Source organism: Toxorhynchites rutilus, chromosome 2 (genome assembly GCF_029784135.1).
Source record: "Toxorhynchites rutilus septentrionalis strain SRP chromosome 2, ASM2978413v1, whole genome shotgun sequence".
Taxonomy (NCBI): domain Eukaryota; kingdom Metazoa; phylum Arthropoda; class Insecta; order Diptera; family Culicidae; genus Toxorhynchites; species Toxorhynchites rutilus.
The window spans coordinates 103,673,727-103,693,848 of NC_073745.1; the positions used below are offsets into that span (position 1 = coordinate 103,673,727).

General features: G+C 37.9%; 1 protein-coding gene, 1 long non-coding RNA gene and 1 pseudogene across 5 annotated transcripts in view; 1 reads left to right on the top strand and 2 right to left on the bottom strand.

The window, feature by feature from the left end:
* Positions 1-1,866: 1,866 nt before the first annotated feature.
* LOC129769912 (uncharacterized) lies at positions 1,867-2,152 on the bottom strand. The gene is made up of 2 exons (XR_008741996.1): positions 2,013-2,152; positions 1,867-1,948 (listed from the first exon to the last, which is right to left on the bottom strand). It is a non-coding gene; the product is annotated as an uncharacterized LOC129769912 (long non-coding RNA).
* A 3,548-nt stretch (positions 2,153-5,700) lies between these two features.
* LOC129772101 (U4 spliceosomal RNA) lies at positions 5,701-5,818 on the bottom strand (annotated as a pseudogene).
* Positions 5,819-7,330: 1,512 nt separating this feature from the next.
* Positions 7,331-20,122, top strand: part of LOC129765200 (MOB kinase activator-like 2) — a 409,346-nt gene continuing 396,554 nt past the window's right edge. For 2 of the 4 annotated variants that reach the window (XM_055765220.1, XM_055765221.1), the window contains exon 1: positions 7,331-7,776. The gene's annotated coding sequence lies outside the window, so the exon portion shown is untranslated. The remainder of the gene's footprint in view (positions 7,777-20,122) is intronic. The other 2 variants (XM_055765222.1, XM_055765230.1) reach the window with 2 other exon arrangements.

Below are 20,122 nucleotides of genomic sequence, written 5' to 3' on the forward strand. Positions count from 1 at the left end.
TTGATGTCCACCGAACCGAATGTGTTCTGTTTCGAATGCGGGTTTTCTTATCGTCGCGAGTAGCTTTGCCAGCTAATTCGATCACTTCGGCGGCCGAAACTATATAACGCCGGCTAGGTGGACTGGTGCACTGGTACTAACGCGCTCGGTCTAGCAACCTTGCGGGGAACTCGAGACCAACACGGTTCGAGCGGGATTTTGATTTTCCCTTCACTTTTCCTCCTTTGCCATGTCCAGACATGGCTGCTTGGGTTGGTTTATTGATGTGTTGTGATGCGAACCGATATGGTATACGGTTTGAATGAGAATGATCGTTACGGTAAGGTAAGGTAAGGTAAGGTAAGGTATTGTATTATAGAGACTTTAAACTTTTGCAGTTCATTCGTCTCTAGCCTTGAGAAAGGCCCTTTGAAAACTCTACTCTACTCTATTACTCTACTCCAGCGCTACCACCTCCACCCTCTTGCCTTGAGAAAGGCACTCGATCCCTCGCCGTCCAGCTCGTCCAGCAACGATGTTGTCCAGTCGGTGTCCACACAAAGAATGATCGTTACGGCAGCGGAGCGGGGATTTTTAAGCTGACTGGCCGGCTCGAGTATTACGCATGTGTGAGACTGCGACCAATGTTTCGTTCATTTTTTTCTTTTTCCTTTTCAATCGTGCTTCATTCTATTTCGCTGCTGCTCTGGTTGCCCGTTTTGGTCGGTACGATTTGAGGAGCACAAAATGGACCAATCAAAAATGGGCACATAGTGCATTTGGACAATGCTTGATATTTCACAATTATTCAATTATTTATCTCAAGAAAAATGGAATGTTATTCGTTATGATAGATGCGTAGATATATTTCCTATCAATTGATGCAAAAACCTTTGCGATCTATTGAGAAATGCTCGAGTTATAAGCGTTCCAAATCTTGCATTTTTTCCTACTTGTTCAGTGCCTAGATTTCCATTTCACCCCCTATATCTTCCGGTTAGACGTAGTCCTACGTCAAAAAACAAAACATCCTCATTTTACTCGCTGCTCCATCTGGTTGTAAATCTAACGTAAATTCGTCAATAGCAAAATAGGAAGAAAGGAGTTGAGAGTGACTTGAGAGTGAATTGAAGAAGTTGTTGTCCTTGCTGGAAAAGAAGAGAACGATCATCTTTGCCCAGATGTAAAAGTTTTCAGCATTGATTGTGGGTTAGTCGCAGAGATCGTTTCACACTATTTAAAAAAATTGAAGATGCCCAAGAGAAAGTGCACTCAAATGGAACATTCTTCTATAATATTTATGTTTGGCTTAGTGTAATCTGATGGTTTGAAATCACTACAATAGATCAAGCTAATGATCGCAGTGGCTCAAGGCTCCTACAGAAGAAAAGGTTTGAAAATTCCTTCTGTTTTTATTGTCGGGCCTGATCACGAACGTCACCTCACGGCGAAAACAAAAGGGAGTGTATATAACCTTGCATATAATTCAATTCGGATGGCGTTAAAATTAATACATAAAATTTGTATTAGAATTTTTAAGGGCCACGTGATTCTCTGGGTATAGCCCAACTTTTCTTCTGATCAACACGTTTTTCTACAATAGGATGTGAGGCCTTGCCATACGTTAAATTGGACTGTACTCTGGCTGATGGTACACATGGAATTTTGGTCGAAAGAAAATCAACTCTTCAAAGAAAATCAAAGCTTATTTGAGACGCTGGAATTTTGAAACGATGAAACTTTATTCTCCTTGATAGAGGGTGAGCAGCCCGAATACACACATGAAACTGAAAAATACATGAAAAAGCAGGCGTCGAAGGAAAGAATCCCAGAATTATTTCGGTTGATAGTGGATTTTGAACATTTCAAAATAAATTGAGCACGTCGTTAGATTAAAATTGCATAGTTTTTATTATTAATTGTTTTTTAGAATATTCCTATACACCAGATCGATTGAGTAAAAGAGGAGCTGAAATATGAATAAATATATAAAAGGTTTCAAGAGAATCATTTATATTTCATTGTAAAATTACCAATTCGGATGGCGACGCACAACGCGACAAAGGCAAATATGGTCTGGTTCACTTCTTTGCGTATTTTGCGCTTTTCTTCGGCAGCATCGGTCGGGGGAAGTTGCATTCGGAACATTTTTTTTATTGTTTATGATTTTCCTTCCTACGAAGCAGTGATTTTATTTACTGAAATTCACGTCTCATGCAACCGGACGGCAATGCGGTGATAAGAACATCGACGAAAACACGATCCTAGATTCCTTCATCTGGAAGATGACAGCAAGTAAATAACATACCCATGTGGCGCAGTTTGGATGACTTTGAGGACTGGAAGAAAACGTCACACAAAGTTGGTTGTTAAAATCTGAGGCGTTGTAGGAGAAATGCGGTCAAAATGAACAGGGTTGGTAAAATGAATCGGTGCTCAAATTTCGAATTTAACTGAAAATCAATTGATACTTCTTGATTATGCTATTTTTAAAACATATGAAGCCATTTAAGACACGCTGTTATGCATAAACCTGTGAAATGTAGAAAATAATGAATGAAACAGAAATTTCTCTCACGGTTGTCATTCGGATGTAATTCGCGCGCATCTTATTTAGATATTTCCCATGAAACTTAAATTATTTGACCTGCTATCTTCGACAAATTATCAGTTTGGACAATTGTTCACATTTTCAATGAGAGATAAACAAATATTTTGTTTGATTTCAGCGATTAATTCGAATTCGAAATTACTTTGTTGTTTGGGGCAAAATGAGCCACCACTGGATAACTACTTGCAATGTTATGTTTTCTAAAGCTCATATACCATATCACATTTTGCTCTTGGAAAGATTGCTTTTGTGGCTTTTGGCCCTGGAAAATTATGCCACCCCAATCAAAACCAACCTCAATATGAGAAGTGTTATGCGTTTCTTACTACGTTTTTGTATGTTTGAAAAAATTCTAATTACTACTATAGGTGGGTAGGCCCAGTTTATTTCATTTATATATATACAGTAAGCTACATCTAATCCGACATCTGTAATGCGACACGAGTAATTGGACATTTTTATAAACATCGAGTTTAGGATCCGACTTCCTACTTACTCAATAATGATTCAAACGAATTTGGACATGAAACATCGTATAAATCTAACAAATTTAGCATGATATGTACAGGTGTTAATTTTACTACCACCAGGTGATCATTCTAACAACACACTAGAAGAATGTTCGATTTTACAGCTTTTTTCGTCCGATGAAATATCTACTATTTCTATTTCTTATAATTAAAACCGTTTGATATCTTAAACAACAATTAGTTGAGCTATAATATTTTCCAAAAAACGGACATTGTAGTGGTATATGGACGCAGTAAATGGACATGTTTCTTAGAGTGTTCATTTCAACCACATTTCCCCTAAGCAGGGCCATGCGGATTAATTCAAATTGCACTACAGAGAGAATGTATTGTTATTAAAGGCAAACATAGTTTTGCTTGCTTCTTAGTTTTTGAAAGGCCTTAAGCTTTGCGGTTCATTCGCCTCTAAGAAATAATCGGATTGATAAAAATGAACGAATTATATGTTTCATCGTTTCATGACAGCGGTCAAAATCATAAGGGCTCAACTGACATTCTGGCAAGTGCTGTAATTTCATTATTATTCAGATGTTCTAAACATAATTACAATTCAATTTACCGTCTCGCCATATGTTAGGTTTTTATTATTCGGAATACTATAATTATATTATTTGAACATTTTTCTTCCATTAAAATAATTTATAATTACATAAACGTGTGTAAAACGTTGTGTAAAATTTAATTGAGCATACTTCGGTTTTCATGCTTTGTTTTTCTCATTTTCCAAAGTTTTTTTTTAATTCAATCTGTGCTGTATCAACAATTTAATGAAAAAACGCTTCAAATCGTAGTAGTTACATGGTCTTTCAGATTGAACGCTCACGCAAAATAATCGAATAGCTCGTTATAATTTTTTTTCGCTCCGTCGATGGTAACACTGCATTTCCCATTTCGGGACGATAATATTCGCCTACTCGTTCAGTCTGATCGGAAGGTTTTTAGTGCCAAGATGCAGAATTTACAAGAACGTGTATTTTTAGTGAAACCGTATTACTCAAGCAACCGAAGCCTTAATGAAACGTTGTTCTCTTATGGTGAGAATTTCAACATTTTTCGTCGTTGATTACCTCTTCTGGGGGTACGTGAAGGATCGTTGCTATGTTAATAAGCCACAAATTTGAAAGAACTTAAAGAAGAAATAACTCGAATTTTCAACAGCATCGAAGTCGTACTGTTAGAGTTGTGCATGAAGAATTTTATTCACCGTTTAAAACACGTTGAAAAAAAAAATGTTTATTAGATTAGATTATAGGCTGCAAGCCCGTTATCTTTCTTAAAAACTAAACATGAAAACAGAAATAAAACACATCATCACTTATACATTTAGTTTACCTCTTAAAAATAATCGTAGTCTTCTTCGAATTTCTTCTGTTGTCATATCTATGGAAATCACTTCTTGCAGCATGTTAAACTCACGCATGAATCGAGTTGTAGGTTCGTGTTGGGTGTAATTTCTGGACCTCAGAGGTGGATCAAAAATTCTTCGACGAAGAGAAATGGGGCTGGTGTTAAAATTTATCCGTTCGTAGAGACACGGGCTTCTTATCCGTCCGCTCAATAGTTTACAGAAGAAAGTCATATCTGCGATTCTGTGTCTACTTTTGATAGTATCCATGTCCACTAAACAGCAGAGATCTTCGTATACTGGCAGGTGTTCTCCTCTCCATCCTAAATTCCTCAGCGCAAACTTCAGGAACTTTTTCTGGACATTTTCTAATCTTTGGATATGCAGATCGTATTGCGGTCGCCACACTACACTCGCAAAGTCGAGTTTAGACCGTACAAGGCTGGTGTAGATCTTCAGAATTACATGCGGGTCAGTGAATTCTTGCCCAAAACGACGAGTGAGAGCAAATAGTTGCAGCGCTTCCTTGACTATTCGTTCTAGGTGGAGGTTAAACGTGAGGGATTGATCCATCGTCACGCCTAAGTCTCGGACATACTCTACTCGTTGTAGATCCGTACCTCCTAGCCTATAGTCGAAAGTTATCGAGTCCGCAGTGAAAAACATCGATTGAGTTAAGAAACTCAAACATTGATGTGGCGTGCTGCCTATAACTTTCTTCATCACGTTCAAAATCAGCTGACGATATGAAGATGTCATTCCACGGAACACTCCTTAGTGCTTCTTTAACCAACGTCGCGTCCATTAAGTTGAGATTTAAGTGCCTCCTGAACTTCTCAACTTCCATTTCGCGCAGTGTAGCAATAGTGATCATGATTTGCATAGCGAAGTGGTGAATTTCGTGCTTAATAATAGGGTCTGTCACAACAACTTGACATAATTCGGTGTCAGTGGTGAACACCAAATCCAAATATTTATTGTTTTGATTCGGTATATCACAAACTTGCATCGAAAAAAGGGGTGGTCACATCGAAAATGTCCTAAAATTAGCTTTATTTTCGTTTTTTAGAAATAAAAATCGGTTCACTTTTGTAAAAGTTATTCGAATTTGTTGCGTGAGCGTTTAATCTGAATGACCCTGTAGATATAACCTGGGTCATGCGGATAGAATCAAATTGGTTGCCAAAAAGAATCCAATCAAAATTTCAAAAGAGAACCAATAATAAAGAGGGGAAAAAGCGTTACTTTTTTATAATAATCCACTACATAGTGGAAGTATTGTTATTTTTCAACTAGCAATAATCGCACCTCGGATGTACCTCATTGGTTATGATATCGCCACTGTGCAAATCTTAAAGTATTGTTATGAAAGACAAAAATAATCGAATTAAATAAAATGAATGAACTACATTTTTTCATCAATGCTAGCTAACATTTTGGTAGATACTGAAATTTAAATATTATTGACTTCTAAGCTTCTCTGAACTTAATTGTAATTACATTTTACTGCTTGCCAAATATTACGTTTTTATGATTCTGAACATCAGAATTATATTATTTGAACTTTTTCCTGAACAACTAATATAAATTATCCAATTTACAACATTTATTTCAATTATAGTTCGGCCACAAAGGGTAAATAAACAAAGCTCGTGTCACGAAAACGTTTAGTCTTTTTATAGGAGAAACAAGCATGGAGTTGCAAGGATTTTTTTTCGAAGCAAATTGCACTTGAAAAATAAATTTTGATTGAGTACGCATTACCCTGGATATAACTAATGAAACCAGTTAAGAATTTAAATATTTCGAATAAAAGTTTCATGGGTTTTTGATACCTTCGTCTCTTAGTTGCCAGTAGCATAAATCTAAAGTCAAAAAGTAACAAAATATTTCTGCAGAAGGATAGAAGGATAATCTTTTGTAAGTGAAATACTGGTTCGGCCAAAACGTGAGATAGAAAATTTCATTGTGTGCTTATTTCTGTTCCATTTCTTTATGCTCGTTTTCCTCCCTGGCGAAAGATTTTTCGTCCAAATCTATTTTCTGTTTATTCAAATAGTTAGGTCACATGCACATTCACATTGAATATATGTAGATCATTATGAAACCTCAAAGTGGAAAATATTTTCTGCAGTGTCCAAAGTAGCACTGCACGACGATATCCATATGAATATTTTTGAAACGGCCTATCCTGCCTGCCACTACATAACTTCAGGGGCACCAAAACACCTTTTCGCATGTAAACACCCACGATAAATACCATATGGTACCGTGACTTACGGGAAAGGCCTTTCGACCAAACAATCAGCAATATTTTTTTTACTTTTTGTGTGTGGAATTGTTTTGGTGGCAATAAGAGCATTGAAAAGTTGAAAGGTAAGTCTTTTACGGTTAAAGCTAGGTTTGTAATATACTCTATCTTATTTTATGTTTCAGCTCAAGAGAACAAATCAAAATCTCGGTGTCGGTGATGGAAATATTTTTCCCACGTTTTGCAGTCAAATCCCTTTCCACAGTACTCTGTGTATTTATACCGTTTTCCCTCGCGCACTTATTGACGACACGGTCATACTTTTAGTGATATATACACACCTTGGTAAACACCCGATCAGATTCGCCACATGGGACACATTGCGTCAAACTGCTGAAATATCGCAACTCACCTGCCAGAATGTCTCGCTCACCGTACCTGACTTCGCTGTGTTCGTACAATCCTCCATTCATTGAATTGATTGTGTATCTTTCGCAAAACGGGAATCGAACAAAATAAATATCCTCTCGCGATCGCACACACGCACAACCGTTTCTCGTTGCGTGATTGATGAGAGTGTGTAAAATCAACAATGGCTGCAAAGTGAGCGAAAATCTTGTTTCTCGCAGTGGCTGCTCGTGTGTGCAATCGGAAATTCATAGTGAATAGTGATTTTCTTTCAATCAGATTGAACCGTTCCGCATCCGTGTGGGAACGCATTTGCAGAATAAGGTGAAAGTTGATCCGGAGAACGGTCGGAAGGTCAATTTGAAGGTACATTTCGACGTCTGAGCTGGGGTACGGATTTCCCAAAGATTTCTTGTTTTCGAGAGCAAGTGGACGTTTTTTTTACTTCCTACTAGCTGCTGTGAGAGGAAAATATCCAATAGTGTTAGTGTCAGCGCGTAATGTTTTTTTGTTTTGAATTTTGATGTGCGGATTATCTGGAAAAGTGTCAGTCAAAAAGTGCAAAAGAAAGGATCAATCCTTTCGGAAGGTGTTTTTTTTTTCACGACAGAGAATTTCAATCGGCCGTGACTAGAAGCGTGGAAAAGTGACGGTGAGCTCGGATTCGCATTATTTATCTGATTATGCATTGTTGTATAATAGCGTGAAATAATGAAATATATAATCTTTGTTGTCGATAAATTCAGTAACAATGGGCTCAGCCAAATCGTATCTATGCTGTCAGAGATTGAAATTCGATATTTGATGTGCACAAAATGATTCTATTTTGTATAATTCATGTTCGATCAAGATGGATTATACATAAATTATAAATATTACTCAGATACATTTCTGGGGCTCAACAAAATTCTTGGTTTGTGAAGACATGTGTTTTGGCAAAGCATGTAAGTAATCCGGTTTGTTTAGTTCTTCCGACTTGGACTCTATCTTAGGTCGATGACATCCACAGCGGTTTTCTCCGATGCGGCTTTCAAGCTCAAAATCGTTTCGAAGCGTTGATTGTTGTGAATGAAAGATAACACACGTTCCGATTTTGAATGCGAAAAGCGCACCGCGTTGTATGCCATCTCTGAAAGGACTCCGTAAGGCAGGAAGGTATGTGGTGTGAAGTTTAAAAAATGATCATGTAGCCAAAAAACAGGAAGTAGGTTATATCTGTGGTATAACCGCAAGGGTGACGTAGGACTATCGTTGATTCAGTGATCATTTGTTTTTAGTTGCATCTGAATCAATTCTGAATGAATGAATAAATGAATATTTGGGGGACTTCGAAAACGAGAGCGTTACGTTGAAGGCACAATATTTAGCAAAAAAAAAAAGCAATCACGCGAAAGTTGTATAATGCATAATACATTGCTTGTATTGTGATATGATTTGTATTACATTTCCAATAGACAAAATATCTGTTGCATCAAATTAGTCTACACTATTTTTGCGTTCGCTCATCCTTTCTCAGAACACTCATTTCTCTTTTGAGAAATTGTTGGGTAAACATCCCGAAAGACGTGGTCTTACGTTGATCGCACATGATTGAAAAATCACAAAACCAAAAGTATTTGGTCGCAGTGTTATATGGATAGAAAACATCAAAATAAACTCTTTCGCTTGAATGTTTTTTTTTTCAATTCCCAGGGGAACTGGCAGATTATTTTTCAACAACGATAACAGTGGTTAATGCTAACTCGATAACCACCTGTTCATTGCACTTGATTTAAAAATCACAAAAACAAATGTATTTGGTCGCAGTGTTATATGGTTAGAAAACATAAGGTCAGGTCAGGTCAGGTAAGGTAATAAGCGCACCAGCGCTTTCATAATGAACGAAGTCAGCTTCACCAGAACAGCGACAACATGCTCCAATCGCTATTCAATTATAACTGAGTGGATTTCCGAGCGGCGCTCGCTTATATACCGATTGGTGATTTCAATAGCCTGTTTTGAAAGCAATTTTAAGGCAATTGAAACAAGTTTTTGGATGAAAAACTAACAAGTATATACCGCGTAGACATTTTATCTTTCGAATGAAGTGTTTATCATACCATTTTGGTCAGTTGTTTAAGAGCTATTGACGCTCAAAATCTCGGTCTCCGGCGTAACGCTTTCGTTTTCGAAACTTTGATTTTACACTCCGGTATAAAAATGAAAGACGTAGTCCTACGTCAAAATGAATGATTTCGAATGATTGTGACTGGAGATATCCGGATATCCGGTAACCATCCGGTATCCGGGCAATATTTGCTATCTGGGCGAATATCGGATATTAGAAAAAATCAACAATTTATCATTAGTACAAGATAAATAATTTTTTCAAAATCATTTAAAATTAACTCATAACATTAATTCACTTTTGTTAGTTCGTAACAGTTACTCTTTCCACATTATTTCAAAATACCCACAAAAATTTCATATTTCTAACCCTTAATTATTAAGCGATATTCACTCTATACGAAAAATTTAATCATGGTTCATTATTTTAATGTGAATATGTATTTATTACTTCCTAAACTGTAAATAATGGGCCTGCTCACGAACATGTAACGTACGCTTTCACGTCACTTACACTTAATCTTTTTGTGTCTATCATCATTGTCACGGACAGGTGCGTGTAAAAATGAACTCCGTGAAGTGAAAGTGTTCATTCTGGTTTATAAGAGACATGTTGGTTGCATAATGTCGGGTGTTTGAACGTTGTGTCGGTTGCATAATTTTGGGCGTTTGAACGTTATGTAGGTAAAATTAATACAGCGTATGAGATAATACTCCATACTCCGAGCAGACAAGCGCTCGTCTCGTTTGTTTTCATATTCCAGGAGCCGAGCTCGACTAAAAACAGACGAGTAGCTCGTCTGGTTGGACGACCGTTTGGCCGCGCTCGTCAATGAATCAGTCGAGTCGTCTAGTTTGTTTGATGTGTTTGTTCATCTTGTTGATTGGTATTTTTCGGTATCGGTATCGGTATTTTTCTGCTCCGCCTTTATCTTCGAAAATTGTTTTACGGCTAAACTAGTATTGCATAAACAATGTATGTTTTCAACTGCAACCATCAAATTCAATTCAGTAATTGTAAGATTTTACAGATTTTCAAATGGGCCTCTTCCAAACAACACAACCAAATGTAAACATTGAACTCATATCCAGGGATGCTAGATGGCTGTTTTGAATATATTAACACGGCACGAAAAGGGTCTTCACATATTGAACGAAAATGAGTAATTCAAAACAACTACTTTATTTGAAATACAATACATTGGAAATACATATATAAAGATTTAATACTTTTCTTGATAAATCGTTGAATAGGTGAACAAACATTGCCCCCAATAAATCCATAATAACAAAACGTCTGAGTGATGAAACCATATGCTCGAGGAAAAATATCAATGAAACCAAAAGATATATGAAACTTTTTCCTTTTTGTTATGTTTTTTTTAATAATTTGGCACTAAGAAAAGAGTATTGATTGATCAATTTTAAAACTGTTTGTTGTTTTTCTCAAAACAAAAACATGTCTTCTCATCTGCCATCACTGATCATACCGAGAAAAACCAGCCGTATGGCACCCGCCATGTTTTTGGTGCCAACATCTCACACGTCAGAAGTATTTGTTTTCTTCAAAACAGCGATCCGCGTTGACGGTGGTGAGCTTCTTTTACTAGTTTAGGGGAGCGTCAAAGAACAGCTGATTTTCAGTCAGAGTGAACGTTTTCAAAATCAAAATTATGAATGAAAATGAGCTTTTCCATATGAAATTAGTATTCTGTTTAAATTAAAAACATTTTTGTTTGCAGGTGGTGAAAAAGTCTCATACGAAAATTGTTTATGAAGACAATTTTATATTATAATGAAAAAATTCAGCAACAATTTTGGAATTGTATAGCCATATGGTTGAATGAAAGTCAGAAATACGTGTTCCAAGTGATTAAATAACATGATGTGTAAATTTTCATTCAAATTTCACAATTTAAAAACCGGCTTCGCATCTTCTTATCTGATAGAGATTACACTAACGAGTTTGGGACACAAATTATGGCCCTAATTTGAAGTCGCCACCAGACGTCGACACCATCGCGAATTACCAATTTACCACCATCTGACATATCGTGATGTCGATGATGAACTTTTACAGCAGAGGGATAGTGAGATATGCGATGACGGTAGGTAGAGTGAAATAGCGATAATCGTTCCATACACCTGAGAAAAACTGACTGAAGTCTCTCCAGTCTACCAAATAAAACATTTCAATGAAACTCGTGTACTGGAATGGGATATTTTGCTCGTCTCGACAGTGACTGAAGCCGAGACGAGACGAGACGAATTGCTCGTCTCGTTTTCTGGAATAGGGCCCATAATCTGAGCTACTCCCATATGGGATTCTGAAATTTAATCCTCTTATCCTTCCCATTCTTGTGTAATTTGATATACGGGACATGAGGTTTGATTTAATTACTGGTCAGCAGCGTCGGTCAGAAGCATAATCCTCATAGAAAACTTCTGATGGGTTTCAAGGAATTTGACAAAAGTGAAAGTGATTCAGATTTTCTATAGACGAATATCAAAATTATGGAAAAAGAACTAGAGAAGAATTGAAAAACAGTATCAGCGACCGAACTCATCTTCACTCCACATGCGCTGCCAACTAACGAGTGTGTCCTGACGAGGAATGTGAAAAAATTCGTTATAAGCAATTTGCCTTTCAAAAAGTGTGCCTTCTGAAGCGCCCACCTTAGCTAGCGAGTCCGCTTTCTCATTCCCCGGAATCGAGCAATGAGAGGGAACCCATGCTAAGGTAATCTTGAATAATTTTTCGACCAAAACACTCAATAGATGTCTTATTCTTGTTAGGAAATAAGATGAGCGTTTATCAACTTTCATTGAGCGGATTGCCTCTATTGAGCTAAGACTGTCTGAAAAAATAAGATAATGGTCGATGGGCAGTGTTTCAATGATCCCTAGAGCATAGTATATCGCACCCATTTCAGCGACATACACGGAACAAGGATCTTTGAGAGACACTGGAATTTTCATTGAAGATGCCGAAGCCAGTGAACCCGTTTATGCATGAACCGTCAGTAAAGAACATTTTATCAGATCTAACTTTCCCATATTCTGCCGAAAATATCGGCGGTTGGAGATGCCCGGTGAAGGGTGCACTTCATGGGTAAGGAAATCATGGTACAAAGACATAAAACTTGACTGAGGAGTCAGTTGGAGTAGATTTTCGAAGTTATCAATCACCAATGGATTCATGATCTTGCAACGGATGAGAAATCTGTAGGATAATTCTGTGAACCGAAGAGTAAGCGGGGGTACTCCTGCCAAGACTTCGAGACTCATCGTATGTGTCGAATGCAAACACCCCATTGCTATACGCAAGCAACGATATTGTATTCTCTCCAGCTTGAGAATATGAATCCTGGCAGCTGATCGGAAGCAAAAACTGCCATATTCTAACACAGATAATATCGTTGTTTTGTACAACTGAATGAGGTCACCTGGATGGGCGCCCCACCATGTTCCGGTTATTGTTTGGAGAAAATTGATTCTTTGCTGGCATTTCTGTTTCAAATACGCAATGTGTATTCCCCAGGTACATTCAGAGTCAAAATATACTCCAAGGTATTTGAAAAACATCGAGTGCCTGATCGCTTTGCCGGATAGGTGAAGCTGGAATTGGGCGGGCTCGTGCTTCCTAGAAAAAACGACCATTTCAGTTTTCTCCGTAGAGAATTCGATACCCAGCTTGAGAGCCCACGTGAACAGGTTGTTCAGGGTATCTTGCAAGGATTTTTGCAGAACGGCGGGATTAGTACCCGTGATGGAAATAACTCCATCGTCTGCAAGTTGTCACAGCGTGCAGTTTCTAGTTAGACAATCATCCATATCATTGACGTAAAAACTATACAAGAGGGGGCTTAGGCAGGAGCCTAAGCCCCCTCTTGTATAGGTATATTTGTCACTTGTGTTTTAGATGGTGAAAGCTAGTCACGCGGAATGGAGTAAATTTAAATTTGTATTTATTTAGCTTTTTTGCTAACATTTTGAATATTGTCTTGTCTTGTTTAAGAAACAAAAGATAAACAAACAGCAATCTACCCGCCTGGTAGCCTTTTTAGAACGAAATTCTGACGTATCCAGAGGACGTAGATTTGTTTATTTGGATTCGGTAAATGCGCTATGGGATGTGATTAAGGATTAAAAATGTAGTTTCCGTAGGCCCATTGAAACATGGCGAACATCTGCTTCCGATTGTCCTAAATGAGCAGAATTTTTTTGTTTCTATTTTTAGGATTGGACTAAGAGAGAGTTGCAATATCATAAAATGGCAATGGAGGCCACTGGCTCAAATATGATTGATTATGTATAATATTGATTTGTTGATATAAAATATAAACTGTAAAGTTTTTCCAACACTGCTGAGCAATTTTTTGTAATTCAAACATTCACAATTGGCGGACCAGACCAGAATCAACACGATAGTAATAACTTTTTACGTTGCAGATATTTTCAACGGTATGAACGGTATGAAGACGGTTTTGAAGACAAACCTTCAATGGAAGAATATTAAAAAAGTGCTGACCAGTTTCTGCTTAAATAATTAAATCAAACCTTATGTCCCGTGTATCAAATTACACGAGAATGGGAAGGATAAGAGGATTAAACTTCAGAATCCCATATGGGAGTAGCTCAGATTATACTGATCGTGAGGTGGATAAATTCGGGCTTGTTCTGAGATATAGAAGTTATTATTATTCATCAAAATTGTAGAAACGGTTCATAAAAAATGATTCTAAATATTTATTACTATTGAAACGAGTAAGACAGAGCTAAGTGCAAGAGTGTGCGAGATTTCGATTATTAAACATAATAGTCATGTTTTATCTCTAGCGTAAAATTACATTTCTATATGTTCAAAAACTACATTATTCCCGAGCAACCAAGTATTCCTCCTCATCTTTGAGCCAGCATTTGATTCAGCAAACTAATCATCGAAGTAAAATCGCAAACATGTCATTCTAAAGGGTGTGTCACATCAAATTGCATCACGGAAAAAACGCTGTAGAAATTTATTTTTTAGGAATTATATCTTCAGCTTTCGCTTATAATCAGATAAGAGTGTATAGATCACGTTGGCCATGCTTCACTGTCAATTTTTCGTAAATTTGGAAAAATGTCGTCGAATGAAAAAGAGCGTCGTGAATTAATCCTGCGCACTCATTTCGAGAATCCGGAGTTGTCACATCGGGACATCGGTAAGATGCTGGGAATCGTCCAATTCACGGTCAGCAGAGTACTAAAACGATACTTCGAGAACCTAACCATCGACCGGAAGGTGAAGAACGGCAAAAATGGATGCTCCGTCAGTGAAAAAGATCACAAGCGCGTAGTTAAGCAGTTTAGACGTGATCCGAGAAGTTCGGTCCGGGATGTCGCCAATAAGCTGAATTTGTCAAGTTCATTCGTCCAGCGGACTAAGCAGCGGGAGGGCCTGCGTACATACAAGGTTCAGAAGGCTCCTAACCGCGACGAAAGGCAAAACATGGTGGGGAAGACGCGAGCCCGGAAGCTGTACACCGAAATGCTGACGAAGCCGCATTGCCTGGCAATGGACGACGAAACCTACGTCAAAGCGGACTTTCGTCAGCTGCCGGGCCTGTTGTTCTTCTCCGCAGAGGACAAATTCAGCGTTCCGGAGGAGATTCGCAAGCAGAAACTATCCAAGTTTGCCAAAAAGTACATGGTGTGGCAAGCGATCTGCTCTTGCGGAAAGCGGAGCACCCCCTTCGTAAGGACCGACACGGTAAACGGGCAGGTTTACCTTAAGGAGTGCCTACAGAAGCGCTTACTACCACTATTGAAGCAGCACGAGGGCCCGACCATCTTCTGGCCGGATCTCGCTTCGTGCCACTATTCAAAGGACGTGTTGGAGTGGTACGAAGCCAACGGGGTCACCTTCGTGCCAAAGGAAATGAACCCGCCCAACGCGCCGAAGCTTCGCCCAATAGAGAAATATTGGGCAATTATGAAGCAGGCCATCCGGAAGAACCCAAAAGTTGTCAAATCGGAGGCGGACTTCAAGAGAAAATGGATTTCTGTTCAACAAAAACAACAAGTGAATGCCATGACCAAAAGAAAAGAGCATGATCATATCACTCACTGACAAATTTCGGGAAGGCCTATAGATTTACTATGAAATTCGGATTCGCGAATAATCCACACCGCGGATCATCCGCTCGCAGATAATCGGGGTTCTACTGTACAAAGATATAATACAGTGGCGTAGCGTGACCGGGTGGCACCCGGAGCCGATCTCTTGAGTGCCACCCCTCAAATCAATCCTTGAAATTAAATCTGTTTTTTGTTTTGACATAGGACTACGACTTTCATTTCTGTACCGGGGCGTAAGTTCAAAGTTTCGATTACAAGAGCGTTACACTTGGAGTGCAAGGTTTAGAACGTTAATATCTCTTTGCCGGCTGAACGGAGTGGTATGATAATCTCTTCATTTGGAAGACAAAATTTCCAAGACTTACATGTTTGTTAACTATTCTATTCCATTCCTAGTTTTTTGATGAAAAATTTAATTTATCGAAATAAACAAATTTTTTATTACAGTATTAGGTAAAACGATGAAGAAGTCAATCAACAAAGTCGACAGAATTGATAACAAGTCAAGTCTTACTTCAGGATGAACAGGATGCAGTACAATCATTGCCATTGCCCAGGCTAATAACAGTGGCCTGTTTTCGGAATTTCGGTATCACTGACGAAAGCTCGCTTTCAGAAGCTTCGCCGTAGAAACTTACCAGTTTCCAAATTAACTATTTCCGTCTCTGCAGTTCTCGCTCACTTTAATGAATGTGATCAGTCCATCGTAGTTCGCATAAATTGATATGCATTAGAATGAGCACTCCATCGAGTTTGCGATTAACGTTTTACCGTTACACTTGTATGGCTCAGAAGCACATCTCTGTAATAAGCTGAAACTACGAAAAATGAGTAAACAGCTTCTTCACAACCAAATTTCGGAGGGGCAGCAAGAACAAATAAATTTTGGGCTTATCGGGAAAACAAAAAAAAACAATCCGTTGTCATTGGTGCTGTATACCTTTCACACATTCTCCAGATCTGTATGACGAAGAAACGGTCCATTTATATTCTGAAAAGTTGCACTTCTAGTTTTAGTGATGTCTACTCTCAAATAATCTGACACACGTAATTTTCAATAGAAAATATCACCGTAACCACCTAAGCTTCCGGGGCTGCTGTTCTTCACCGCCCAGCACAAGTTTGATGTTCCGGACGAAGAAAGGAAGCTGAAGTTCTCAAAGTTTGCCAAGAAATACAAGATTTGGCGCGCTCTGCTCATGTGGCAAACGGACTGCGCCGTTCGTGACTACCGAGACTGTAAACGGGCAGATCTACCTCAAGGAATGTCTACAGAAAATGAAATAAATATGCCAAAAGCTTACTAATGGGTTATATTTTATTGTCTGAAAGTTAGAAAAGTATCGGTCAACTAGGTGATTTACTACAGCGTTTTTTCCGTGATGCAATTTTATATGGGATGTGGGTTATCTTAGAGACTTATTAAACTCGATGGGAATTTTTAAAATAATGGTTTGCAAATCAATGAAGTAAAATTTCCGTAGAGCAATTAGATCAGCGATACTCAACCTTTTTTTTCATAGGGACCACAAACACATGTTAGTCATGATGTCGCGGACCGCGGATTTTAATCCGGAAACAATAATTAAAATCACGAAAAATGAATGATTGATTGAAAAAAATACACAAATATGTCATTCACGATTTGTCAGTCATCCCACTGGCGCCCGGGCGGCAGCAAAGCTTCCCAAATGGTATTTATTAAGCACTTGTTGTTTAGTTTAGTTTTTGAAATTGGTGTTTTAGCTGCCCTGAAAAGGACCGATGGGTTTGCGTTGTTTTGTAGACGTAGCTGAAGATGATTGATTCATGATTCATTCTTGTTCTCGCGAGGACAATACATGCACTCAGGATAATCTACGTAACGCACTCAGTGTGTATCGCGACAATCTACTCGTACTACACTCTAGGCGATTATATATTTATTCCCCACCACAGTTATCTTTTTAATAACGCATAAAACCAACAATTCGTGCAATCTCCACGGTAAGTAAACCGACGACGTAAGTCCTATTTAATATTTCATTTCTGTTTTGATTCTGCTCTACACTATGCTTGCTTCTTGCATATTCTTCTTGCACACACTGAATGACACTTGGGAGTAGCAAAACATTCTCAATGAACAAGTTTCGGTGTTTCCAACTTTGAATAGTCAATAACGACGCCGGCCACGTCCTTACAGTCGCCAGGGGAAGGGAAGGAAAGTTAGTATGGTATTCGATGCCCGAAGGGCAGAAGGGATATCAACGCTCAAAACTTTGCACTCCAAAAGTAACGCTTTTGTTTTATAAATTTTAAACTTACACCCAAGTACATACTCAAATATGATGTGATGCAAAAATACAAAAAATGCACCATACTATGCGATATCTATTTTTCATTTTTCCTTAGAATCGAGCAAAACCGCTGTGTGCGACATCTTCATTGAGAAAGACTGCTGTCTGATAGCGCTGGAGCGAGACGTCTTGAATGATGATGATGATGATGATATTTTGAATTATAGAAGCTTCAAAACTCATTCGTTCATTCGTCTCTAGCCCTGAAAAATACTAATATGGAAAACTAAACTTGACACTCGGTCTTGAGAAAGATAATTTCGAAAGCCTTGCTGTCGTCTGATCGGAAGCTAGTTGACTGAGAAATTGCGAATACAGGCAAACCTTTTTTTGTTCGGGGATAGGGACCATATAAAAAAATCGAGCATAACTTCACCAGTAGCTTTAAAAAATTGTGTTCGGTACACAATTTGAAATAAACTTTTTTTGTGCAGTAGATGGGAACCGCATAAAAAAGGTTTCCCTCAAATCCACGCCGTTCACCGTTCGATTTTCGTTTTGTTTTCCTGCTTTGCGATGGGACAGTTTGCCTTTTCGGTTGCGCGTGGCTGTTTTGTGCTTTTAGTTGCATGTCGAAACTTGTTGCTATTAGAAATCATGTCATGTGCAACTTAGAGCATTCGATGGAAGAATGGGAATGATTTGAGAATTGGTTAATTTAGACGCAGATATGCTTTTCCTGCTTTGAAATGCATATAAACAATAAAAAAAGGACGATAACTTCGTCAAAAATGCTTCTTTTCATATACCGCACCAAAAAATCGTTCAAAAAAAACCGCACAAAAACAGGTTTTCCTGTACTGTAATTTGAAATCGCGAATGGTTTATTCATACTCACTGAATAGAATACGACGGAGCTCAGATTGCAATATTTTTTCTATCCACATTATCTGTAGAACGAATCCTGCATTTGCATATCGAACGACCGATTTACGCTCGACTGATTAGCAATGATATTTAAGTATTGTACCTCGCTGATACATACTCGGCCACGGAAACACGGTAGGAAAATATGTATTCTTCCGATTTTCGTTAATTTGAATCATTTATGGGTTAGGGAACCGTATCGTATAACGTACCGAAATTTTTAGAGAATTTACGATTCGATTGGAATGAAAAACTCTCAAACCCGTTCAGAGCTAAAATAATTCTTAACGTTAAACTATTTCATAAAAAAAACGTGACCTGTTTTCTGATTTAGTACCATTATCATTACGTAGTCTTATGTCTTATGTTATCATATCCATTTTTTCGTTTTAATTCTCTAGCGTCAACAGGATTAGCCCTAAAGATCGGGATCAGTATATTTGATAGATATTTAACACGTTGAGCCCCGTGTCGGTCACTAGGGGCCGACGTTGAGTTTTTCGTTTGAACAACTCAGATCCCAGCGACTGACAGTTACAAAATAAGGAAATATTTAACAAATGTTTTTTTTCGGATGATTTACCACAGGGTTTCTCAAAGAAACAAAGTGACAGAATGACTAATATTTTGGTAGAAAGTATTATTGCTATACATTTTAAAAACTCGATAAGACGACAAGCTTGCGCAAGATGGAAAGAAAAAAGTACAAAAAGTACAAGATGAAAAATTCAGCAGGTAAAAAAAAGTGTACAGGTTGGCGCAAGATAATGTGTTTGAGCGTACAAGTCCTTCAGGTACGTTTTGAATTTCTCTGTATTTAAACATATACGCGATTTAACACGAAAGAAGTCATCAAATTCATGTCCAAACATGCCCCTGATATTTCACTTATAACCTGCTTGTCCTTAGGTTAATTTGCGTTCTGAAATACGTTGGAGCTTCAATGATAATACACTGATCTACTAATTTAATTCAAGAGACTACAATGTGTTTACATAGCTGAATAAAATGAACAAGAATGAAGTGAATGAAAAAGAATTTACAAAATGCTTGGTTACAGTCTGGAATCTGGAGTCTACATTATCCAGCAAAGAAGCTCTCTTGTTAGGGTGTGTTCGATATATTAAAGATGCAAATATGTGGCAAGAAATTATTTTTGGAGACTGATATCAGAGGAGAATCGATCTTTCAGGCCGTGGGACGGTTTTTTTCTCGCCGACAAAGCTATTTTATCGAACTGATGGCTATGCTGCCCATGTTTGTATAGAAGACGTAAACGACAAATTTAACAAAATCGACTGTTTCGCTGTTTCGCATTCTACACAATATAATACTTTTGCTCAACATGCAAACAAACATTTTTTGTTCGAAAACATTTGAGCAATTTTGAAAAAACGTTTCCGAAAAATCACAACAATTATCAATATTGTGTGCTATAAGCTAAATCTACATTTGAATCAAATTCTTTGTAGAGTTCAAACATGCCTGTCACGATAGTGTCTTATTATTTAGTGTTTCCTAATACAGTAAACATTCACTAACTGGGCGAAAAGGAAAGACTAGTTATCG